General features: G+C 37.6%; 1 long non-coding RNA gene across 1 annotated transcript; it reads right to left on the reverse strand.

The window, feature by feature from the left end:
* Positions 1-960: 960 nt before the first annotated feature.
* On the reverse strand, positions 961-9887 carry LOC141541264 (uncharacterized). Its single transcript, XR_012481714.1, has 3 exons — positions 9799-9887; positions 3490-3560; positions 961-1543 (listed from the first exon to the last, which is right to left on the reverse strand). It is a non-coding gene; the product is annotated as an uncharacterized LOC141541264 (long non-coding RNA).
* Between the last annotated feature and the right edge of the window lie 1271 nt (positions 9888-11158).

An 11158-nucleotide genomic window follows, 5' to 3' on the forward strand; every position in this document is an offset into this window, starting at 1 on the left:
GGAGCAATTACCAAAGTTGGAAGTGAAAAAGTCTCTTCAAGATAATCTTGTGTTTAAAGTTCTTGGGGGCCAGCTGTCCTGAATCCCATCCCCTATTCTACCTTCCTCTTAGCCCCTCTCCCCCAAGATTTTATATATATATACCTAGATAATCTTTAGGTAATCTTTAAGTCCTACTCAACTTTATGATTCAATTATTCAGTAAGTAATTCATTTTTCCTCTCTCTCTAGATATAGATATATACCTAGTTAATTAGTTACCTAGATAGGCAATCTTTTTTCCTCTCTCCCTCTTTCTCTCTGTCTCTGTCTCTGTCTCTGTCTCTGTCTCTCTCGGTCTCTCTCTGTATATATATATATATATATAGTTAATTAGTTACCTAAATAGGTAATCTTTGGAGTCCTATCTCAACTTTATGATTCAATTATTCAGTAAGCCATTTTTCCTTCAATGCCCCTCAATATTCTCATTAGTCTAATGAGTAGAATGAAAATGGAATTTGAGGACCACTACATTTACATGTATAACATATATATGTGATATACATATATATGTGTATATATATATATATATATATATATATATATATATATATATATATATATATATATATATATACATATTTTCCAGGTGTGCTTTTTTTTTCTTTTTAGTAGGAAGAAGATAATAGAATCACAGTACCACAAGAGTAAAAGATATAGTTGAACTGAAATCAGTGTTATTGCCTTGAAAGAGAGGTAGTATGTCATTTTGCATAAAGAGCTGGTTGATGAACAAGAGGGAGCTGAGTTCAAGTTTTATTACAACTGGTAAATTATTTTTATTAATAAAGTCATTTTTTAGTCATTCTGATTCTCTGTAATCTCATTTGGAATTTCTTGGCAAAGACATTGTAGTAAAGATAATGGTTTGACATTTCCTTCCTTCATCAGGAAGATGAATCTTCCTGACTGGGCCTGTTTCTCTATTCACTGCTCCTCATAGCTGTCTCCCTAAATTATTTAGCCAATCAGTGTCCCCAGGAAATTCCGTAGGATTTAAGTTTCAGGAAAGCTACTGACCAACATTGACAAAAAAAAAGTCTCTTCACCCGGGGAATTCCTTGTACCAGTGAAATTAAAAGTGGAGTCCTTACCTCTATCCCTATCATTCCTCAAAAAGACTGTTCATTCTCCCTCTGAACATAAATCAGAGGGATTAGAAAATTAAAATATTCATGGAATTTTCTGGAGAAATTCCTAGGAATTTAACTTACGTGTTTGAGACATAAAGGTGTATTTCAGTGTCCTTTCTTAATTATCTCTTCATGACACCATATATTCATAAATATGTCATATCACTATTCCAACAACTTCACAGTGCATTCATTTTGTTACCCAAGGCTTAAAGCCCATATGGGATTCTTATTATTGGTGGTGATTGATTATTCAATGCTTCATGCCTACATGAGAGGCAGGATTGGTGAAATTGGAATAGAAATCCTGGTTTTCTTGCTTCTAGCTTCCAGAGAGAAGATACATGGTTCCAGACTCTTTTCAGTTGCTGGAAAAAAAAAAAAAAAAAAAAAAAAAAAAAAAGACTCTGAGAAGAAGCTTAACATGTAGAGGAGTCAGAATCTGAATCATGTCCCCATTCCCAGCTTACTATACTAGAGACTTGGGGAAATTTCTCCTTGGATGAAATCTGGGATTCTCTTGGATGATGAGAAAACTTAGAAATACTGTGTATTTTCTGTTATACATTCTCATCTCTGTACCTTTATAGATTTCCTTTTGCTCTTGGTTTGAATAAATGGGTTTATTTGCTATATGTATGTTCATTGTGGGACTGGTATTTGGTGGAAATGAGAGTCAAATCTTGGGTATGTAGCTCAAAGAGTTCCTTCCCCATTGAGGAGTAGTGATTAGGAGCTCTGTTTGAAGCTAAAAATTATTTTCCTTAGTCTAACAGAATTTAGAGGAGTGGATAGACAGAATTCTAGCCTAATATCCTTTTTTTTTTTTTTTTTGAGGAGAACAAAGGGGACAGCTTCTGTACCCAATCCCCCACTATCCTTCCTGGCAAGAATCAGTCTTCTTTGAAAGGAAGAGGATCTGAAAAAAAAACAAAACCTGTCTGTTTATGATTCCTTGAAAGCCATATTTAGACAGCCATATTTAGATAATCTATACAGGCAATATAACACAACACAGCACAGCACACACTTACATATTCATTCACTCAGTACATATCTATTATCTAACAAGTTTAAGTGGATTGTTTTTGGATTGTATTAACTCTGCCTTTTAATGGTTTGATTCTGGGCATGGTGCCCATTCAACACCATTGTGTTACTATTCATGGCACAGAGTGTGCCAGTAGAGAGTGCTGTGTTTAGGGTCTCGGGACCTATCATTTACTACCTGTATGATCTTGAGGGTAACCGAGGGCTCTCAAGCCCTTCAGCGAGTTAGGGGGTGTCCACTCCAAGCACGTGAATGCTTCCTCATGCAGAAAAGGGCACAGGAGAACATTTTATTCCAAATGACCATGGAGCTGGTTCTGGGGAGCACTTAGAACTTGGTCATACATTAAAGCCACCCAGGTCCCAACTCTGACTCACTTAAATCCAATTTATGCGTGAGTCAAAAGATATCACCTATACCATTTTCTCTCTTTTTTAAAACCTCTTTTAAAGTCCCATGGTAACAGGCAAGTGACAAAGCAGCAGGTACGGATACACTGGGAGTTGTAGTCACAACCCTGTACATGGGCAGCCCAGATCACAGAGCTGTCTTCTCATTGAGCTGAAGGCAATGGGATTCAGCAGACCCTTGGGTGTCTGAGTGCCTTTTTAAAGGATCATGCTACTCTCCTCCTGGTGTGATAAAAGGGCTAAAAAAAAGGTGCTGAAAAAAACGAGCAATCTTTTCCCTTCTCTGTACTCCACTTTTCTTTTTGGTAAAATTAAGGGATAAAACAAGGTGACTTCTTAGATCCCATCAAGTGCTAAATCACAACCCCATGTGAAAAAATACTCCCTATCTCAAAGGCATTGTACAGAGAAATGAGAAGGGAAGGATGTAAGAATGAAGAAATAGCTTTCAAATAAAGGCACGGAATTTTTATGATGAAAAGTAAATGTCGGGTCTAAAAGTGTTTTCATATTGTAATACAAGTTCCTATCACTAAAAACTACCTCTAATATCTTACTGTGATAGTGACTTTGCATTCTCTAGGACTATGTTAATAGATCTTAAAATCTGTCAAATGATATGCTGGACCCAGCTCTAATTTTCTTTTTATTAATTAATTAATTAATTTATTTATTCTAATTTTCTAAGAACCCATTGTTAGATTTTCAAGGACAGCCTGATTGTTAATCATTTTCCAACAGCCTCCTGAATTGTTACTGTACTGCAGACTAGAGGCCTGGGGACTAGAGGCTAATTATTATTATTGTTAATAATAATTTTATATAGTATTTTGCTATTCTTAAAGTGCTTTACCTTTATTTCTTCATTTAAACCACATGACATCCCTGGTAGTTTCCACCATCTTGGAAAGGTTTTGAGGAGGTCTTAGTAAAAACATAAAAACATACTTAGTATGTTCTAAATTCTTAAATTCTTAAATTGTGTATTTATACATTCTATCCACACATCTTTTATTACAATGAATAAATTACAATTTGTTAACAATTGTTAATCTGGTGATTTTTAAATGAATTCATTTTTTATTACAGTGGATTCTCATCCTTCTAATGAAAGAATTAATAATGCCAAATATAAAAATTAGTTTCTAATTTTCTGTTTTTATCTGAATTTCTTGTATATATCAACACAAGAATTGGCAAACCTAAAATTTTAAATTCCCTCATCTTAAAGGTTCCAAATTTACTTTTCTAGTAATAGACATAAGATTTGAACTAACTTTCATTATCTGACCTGGTTATTGGCAAAGAAAGTTCAAAATCATGTTAAAACCAATTTGTAGGAAATTTTTAGCAGAGAAGAAAATTTCTACAAGTGATTTAAGCCAGAGAAGAATTGCTCTGAGACCACACCCGATTCACAGGACTACATCAGATAGAGGAGCAGATGAGATATATACATGAATTTTATTTTGCTGTTTGCTTCTTCCCTTTTTTCGGTTCCCTTTTTATGTTGTCAAAATGTCACCAAAGAGGATTCCCCCCTTGATTATGCCAAAGCTACCCACCCCTATCCCTTTCACCTTCACATTATCTCCCCTCATAAGTCCCAGTCATTGAGGAGACCATGACTCTCATTAGAAAGAAATGGGGGAATTAGAGAAATATTTATTAATAACCAATAATTTGGGTATATTCAAAGACTTCTTCCAAAGTCAGTCTCCCAGGACATTACTCTCCTCAATTTTGATCAGACCCCACCCAGTCTTACAAAGAATTTCATCTAAAACGTGGAAGTCCATTGTGGTTTACTCAAGCTTGGGTGAAGACAGACCATTTTGTCTAGATAGTCACAAATTGGAGGTAGTCTAAATATAGAGAAAGATTTTCTGGCCTACGGTGACATGATGTGACTCTCAGCCTTTTATTGAACACTTACTTTTTGAAGGGTATATATAAACAGTGAGCCTACTGTCATGATTATCTTTGTTATAAGAGAAATGGCCAAATGACCATCCTCTTACTCATAACATGCTGGCTTTATTAATAAGATGATTAAATTATCCAGGAAAAAATAGGATGTTTACCATCCCAACACCAGTCTACTTAAATTCTGAGGGTTCATTGCTAGCTCAAGCATGGAGCGATAATTCTGTTGGGATAAAGGAGAGTAAAGAATTAAGGATAATGTTGAGACTGGAAGGAGGGTAATGCCTTGAAGAAACATAGGGAAGTTTAGAAGAGGGTTGGGTGTGAGGGCTAATTTTGATATTTTAATTGAGCAATGAAGTCTGAAGCTAGATCGCAAACCATTGAGGAGTGAATAAGAAGAAAGTTTTAAGGTGTTTTTGGTTTGTATTTTTTTTTTTGAGAAAGGGATGACAGAGTCTGCTGAAGGTTTTTTAAGGATGAGGGAGACTTGAGCATGTTTAGACAATAGGAGGGAAACGTATATATAGAGATGTCAAATGTTATAAAGGGGGGACTATTGATGAGACACTATCTCCTGGAAAAAGGGAAGAGAATAGAATCATAGATGTTTGTAGAGCTCAAGAAGGAAGGAGTAAGGAAAAAGGCTACTTTTTCAATCAGAGACTGTAGAATAGAAGGTGAAGAGAAGATGGGAAAAGGAAGGTCATGGTCAATGGTCTCATTTTTCTCTATAAAGTGAAAGGTAAAGACCTCAGCTTGGAGGATGCGGAAGAAGATGGTGTGGGAGGCTTGAGGGGAGAAGTGAAGTCTTGGAGTAGCTTCTCTGCCAAGTGAGCTAAGGATTTGGTCACACAGGAATAAAAGACCTGTCTTATTTCAGGGGAGGTAAGGTAATATAAATTGGTAATATCCTTAGGCAGTATAGTTGTATGATTTTCTCAAACTGTTCAGCAATAGCATGAGTAGCATCAGAAGAGGAATATAATGTGAATAATCAAGGATCAGTTTTTTGACATGGGATGAGTAGTGATAAAACAAGGGGCTGAGTGATTCTAAGGGAGAAGACAGTGTGAGAATCAGTTAATAATATGGTCAAGATGTGGAAGGGAGGAAACTGAATTCAGAGTTTTCTTGAGAAAACAATAGGAGGAATGGATTGGAGGTCAGAATGAAGGCAAAGAATAGATTTAAGAAAGGTGGTGTATGGAAGAAACAGAATCATAGGAAGTCTGAAGTATTCTTTCAGGTGAAGGATTGAGTTACTCAACAAATGATCTTTGCTTAAAGATTTCCCCAAGGTGGGAAACTCAAATTCATCAATATCTTCCTTAAGGTGTACTTCTCCTAGAAAAAAAAAAAATAAAGTTCATCTGGAAGAACAAAGGTTATGAATTTCAAGAGAATTAATGAAAAAAATATATAAATGAAGGTGACTTAGCTGTACCAGACTTAAAACTATATTATAAAACAGTGGTCATCAAAATCATTTGGTACAAAGAAATAGAGTAGCTGATCAGTGGAATAGGTTAGGTTCACAAGACACAATAGTCAATGACTATAGTAATATAGTGTTTAACAAACCGGAAGACCCCAGCTTTTGGGATAAGAACTCATTATTTGACAAAAATTGGAAATTATGGCAGAAACTAGGCATTGGCCTATACCTAACACCCTATACTAAGATCGGGTCAAAATGATTTCATAATTCAGACATAAAGAGTAATATTATAAGCAAATTAGAAGAACAGATGATAGTTAACCTTTCAGATCTGTGGGGAAGGAATTTGTGCCAAAGAAGAATTGGAGTACATTATTGAATACAAAATTGATAATTTTGATTATATTAAGTTCAAAGGGTTTTGTACAAACAAAACCAGTGCAAACAAGATTAGAAGGGAAGCAATAAACTGGGAAAAAATTTTACATTCAAGATTTCTGATAAAAGTTTCATTTCTAAAACATATAGAGGTTGTAGCAGAAATGCAAAAATGAGTGAAGAAGACAAAAATAAGTAATAGAGATGTACTACTACAGTTTGAATGAAATGTAGAAATAAGGTGCTATGAGATAAGCACAAGAAAATAGGTTGGAGACAGAAAGTGGAGGGCTTTCATTTCCAGTGTGAAAAGTTTGCATTTTATTCTGAGGTATTGGGGAGCCATAAGAGATTTTTGAGCAGAAAGATACATTCTGAAAATGCTTGGATAGTGGTATTGATGTATTTTTGAAGAAAAGGACAAATTCAAAGGAAGGGATATAGAGCTGATAGTGGAGGAGCTAAGAATGCAATTTCTAGAAGAGAGCTTATGTAAAATGTGGGAAAGAAAAGATTGAAAAGGAAAAAATAGGGCACATGAAGACAGTATAAGAGGAGCATCGACTAAATGAAAGAAAAAGCAAAGAAATAAACAAACAAAAGGTAAAAACAAAAACTAGACTTCAATCCACATTTAGTCTTCAGAGTTCTGTATTGTTGAGAAGAGCCAAGTCCATCACAGTTGATCATCACAAAATCTTATTACTGTGGATGATGTTCTTCTGGTTCTGCTTACTTCACTCAGCATCAGTTCATGTAAATCTTCATTCTCTTCCCTTACCATTCACAAAGGACACATCTGACCTTCAGTCATGAGCTTCAGTCATGATGAGGCTGAGAGAGATAAAATGACTTGCCTTGGATCACACAGCTAGCCAGTGTCTGAGGCAAGATTCTAACTCAGATCTCCTGTCAGTACTCTATTTCCTCAAACATCTAGCTACCACATAGTTTTGGAGTCAGAAGGACTGGATTCAAAATCTACCTCTGAAGCTTGCCAATTGTATGATCTTGGATAAAATTACCTAGACTTCCTATACTTTGGTTCCCTCATCAATAAAATGAGAGGGTTGGATTAGACAGGCTCTGAAATCTTTTCCCATGATAAGCTAATTTAGTGGAAGGCTTGGTGCTGAAATCTAAGGCAATACAGTGATAGGTTGTTGAGGACACTAAAGCTTGTTGGGCTGAGAATCATTCCTGAGAGAACTTGTAACAGTTATGAATTGTAGAAACCCAAGACAGGATTGAAAAAAAGAAAGAGGGCTCTTCCATTGCCTTTTTTGGTACAAAGGCCAATGACGAAAGGAATGACGCTGTTTGGCACTATTTAGAGAATTCCAGGACTGTGGGATTCCCTGCTTGTCTCTTGGGGCCATCAATGTTAGGAAGAAAAAAAATTACTTTTAGATATGGGCTTAGATCCCAACAAGCTACGTTGCACATAAATTGAGATGATGACATGACTTGACTACGTCAACCTCTGACTCAGCCAGTTTCCATGTTTGTCTGCAAAGCATCCCTGCCTGAGATCAGTAGTCAAGGAACCTGTGTATGAAAGAATGGGCTGGCTCTCCAGTAAGTGCAAATGGATCAGAATTACATGGTAGCAGGAATGTTGAGAGTCATCAGTATGTGGTTTCTGAAGAGAGAGCCAATGTCTCCCAAAGTCAGTAGCTAGCCCTGGAAAGCTTCTCCTATTTTAGAATCCTAGAAGTTCCCAACTGAAGAGAACCTTAGAGGCTGTGGTAGTGGCAGTGGGGAGTACTTTGGTCTCAGAATCTCCATTTTCCTTCTTAATAGTTCAATTCAATCCAACTAGCATTAATGGAAGATGTAATATTTGGATGTCACTGTGCTAGGTGCCCATGATATAAAGATAAAAACAAACAAACAAACAAACAAAAAACACAGTTCCTACCTTTAAAGTGCTTACCTTCTATAGGCAGAATCGGCATGTGTATAGATAGGCAAATACAGAATAAATTCCCCCCAAAATGAAAGTAATATGAAGGGGCATTAACAACTAGGGGAAATAAGGAAGTCTTCTTGTAGAAGGAGTCACTTGATCTGAATTTCAAAGGGAACTGGGGATTCTAAGAGGCAGGAATGAGAGAGAAAGTAGTAAACAATTCATGCAAAGATCCAGAAGTAGAAGATGGAAAGTTGTGTAGGGGAGAGACAAAATAGGCCAATTTGTCTGGAGTAATGAATGTGTAAAAATGACTAATATATAATTATCTTATAAAGAACTTGTGCTATAAAAGGCTTGAAACATTCAAACACAGATGTTTACATTTTATCCTAGGGACCAAAGAGGGTGACTGAAGCTTCTGGAGCAGGGAAGGGACATGGTCAGACTTGTCCTTTAAGGATGTCATTTTGGCAAACAGGTAGGGAAGAAGGATTGGTAAGGGGAGAGAATGGAGGCAAGGAGGCTAATTAGGAGGCTATTACAATGATCCAGGCAAAGGTGAGAGTGTCGAATTAGGACTATAAACACTTGAGTGGTAGGATTTGGAGATAATAGTTACAAGACTCAGAAACTGAGTGGATATAGAGTGGAGGACAATAAGTAAGTAAGAGGAACCTGGCTTCTGGGAATAATAGTAGTGTCCTTAACAAGGAAATGACAAGATATGATTTTGTTCGCATTTATGTGTTTGCACTGGAGGATAGGAAGGGAAGTAGATTTAGGAAGCATAGTGAGTTGTGTTGTTTTTTGACAGTGAATTTGTAATGACTATAGAACACCTAGGTGGAGATAGTCAGTTGGGGATGCAAGACCATAGCAGGAGGAAATGATGAAGGCAAGAGATATATGATGTGGGAATCATTTACCTAGAGATAATAATTAAATTCATGGGACCTGAAGAGGATGGAGACACACAGAGAGAAAGAGAAATGGAATGTTGTGTATGGGAGAGAGAAAGTAAGTCATTTTGTCTGGAATAAAGAATATATGAAGAGGAATAGTAGATAACTATCTTACAGACATTTCGATTTTTATCCTAGGGATGAGGGAGACAGAGACACATCAAGATAGAGAGACAGACAGATGGACAAGACAAAGAAGACACAGGGCGAGAGATAGAAAGGCAGAGAGACAGAAAGATAAAGAGAGACAGAGACAGAAGACAAAGAGAAAGACAGAAACAGAGACAGAGACAGAGAGACACCCATATAGAAAGAGAGAGACACCCAGAGAGACAGAGAGAATTGACTCCAGACCATGGCTTGCCAAGTGTTACACAGTCAATATTCCTAGATCTTCAAGCTTTAAGAACAACTCTCTATGCATCATTTTGCATGCTTTTTAAGGTAAACAAGTAAAATACTTTTTCTATTAAAAAAAATTAGTGGAGTAGGTATAGCAGAGAAAATGGGAATGAGGAAGAATCAGGAGAGCCCTCTCACCTGCCCTTGGAAGTGCCCTGCGGAGCTTTGACCGAATTAGTATTCCCAATAATGGCCCTGGTGGGTGGAATGGATTGGCTTGCTCTTCCCCACCCCAGATCTCTCCTAACTCCCCAGAAGTATCAACTTGCTTCCTTCCTGGCAAAATCCCTCAGGGGAATCCATTGCTTCTGACTCACCAGCCCTTTCTCTCTGAGGTTTAATTGATTGATTTTTTTCCCCACCTATGACATAAGAATGAATGCCAAGGACAGAGAAGGCCAGTCAACCCGAGCATTGGCAAGGTCTCCCCCAGCATGGATGTTCTGCTTTGCCAGGGCAATCACCCAAGGCAGGCTCACAGAGCTGAGCTGTCTCTTGGCTTTCTCCTGGGGCAACCACATTCTGACATTGTGGTTCCTAACTGGCCCACTGATAATTCTTTGTGTTTGGAGAAAATCATGAGGAGGATTGTGTCTGCTATGCTCTTTCCCTCCTCCACAATTCTGTCTGCCCGTAATGAATTTCTTTAAAACGTGTCTGTGTCATCAATCCAAGCCACATCAATTGTTATTTTTTAATTAGATTTTTTAAAAATGGAAGTAGGTGTGTTGTATGTTGAATAGCTTTTAAAAAGTGGCCAGGAATGGGTTTCCAGGAAGTGGGCAAAATGGATTAAGGTAAGAATGAAAAGATTTTCCAATGTTTACTCTTGGCTCCAGGCCCAGACAATAGGGAACCTCAAGATCCCCTCCATTTTTAGCTCCTGTCCCTCGTTGTCCCACTCCCCAAAAACAAGGCCAGAAAAACATCTGGATGGCAAAACCCAGGCAGAATTTGGAGTTTTCAGACAGATGCCTTCCAGGCTGATGCAAAAGAGGGAAGCATAGCACATCTGTGGCTGGGCTGACAGGGGTGGGGGAAGCAGGGGCTTCTCTTGAAACTACTCCTTTCCTTTTCCTAATTTCTTTCTCTCTTTGAGTTCCCCCACTTCCACCCCCTCATACACAAGAGTGTTTTCATGTGTCAGAAATGTTCCCTTCCCCCAGCCTTTCATTACAAATGACAAGTAGAGCTTAGTGGAGCCATGTGTGGAATCTCTACAGAACCATCTCTGGATGCCCAGGCAGTCTCCAAATGAGCATGAAGGAATTAATTTGCACTTTGGTCTCACTCTGGGATAATGGGAATTTCCCCCAGTGACTGTTCTGGCAGCAAATCAAGAGCTTTGTGAATATTAAGGGAGGCTTGCCGCTGAAGACAAGTGAGAATTACTCTCCCAGATGTCTGAGTTTCACCTTTCTTGTAGGTACGTTTGCCCAGTTTGTGTGCTTTTCCATCAAACCAGCATCTCCTCCATCCTTGATGAGTGCCATGTGAA

The sequence above is a fragment of the Sminthopsis crassicaudata genome, chromosome 4 (genome assembly GCF_048593235.1).
Source record: "Sminthopsis crassicaudata isolate SCR6 chromosome 4, ASM4859323v1, whole genome shotgun sequence".
NCBI lineage: Eukaryota > Metazoa > Chordata > Mammalia > Dasyuromorphia > Dasyuridae > Sminthopsis > Sminthopsis crassicaudata.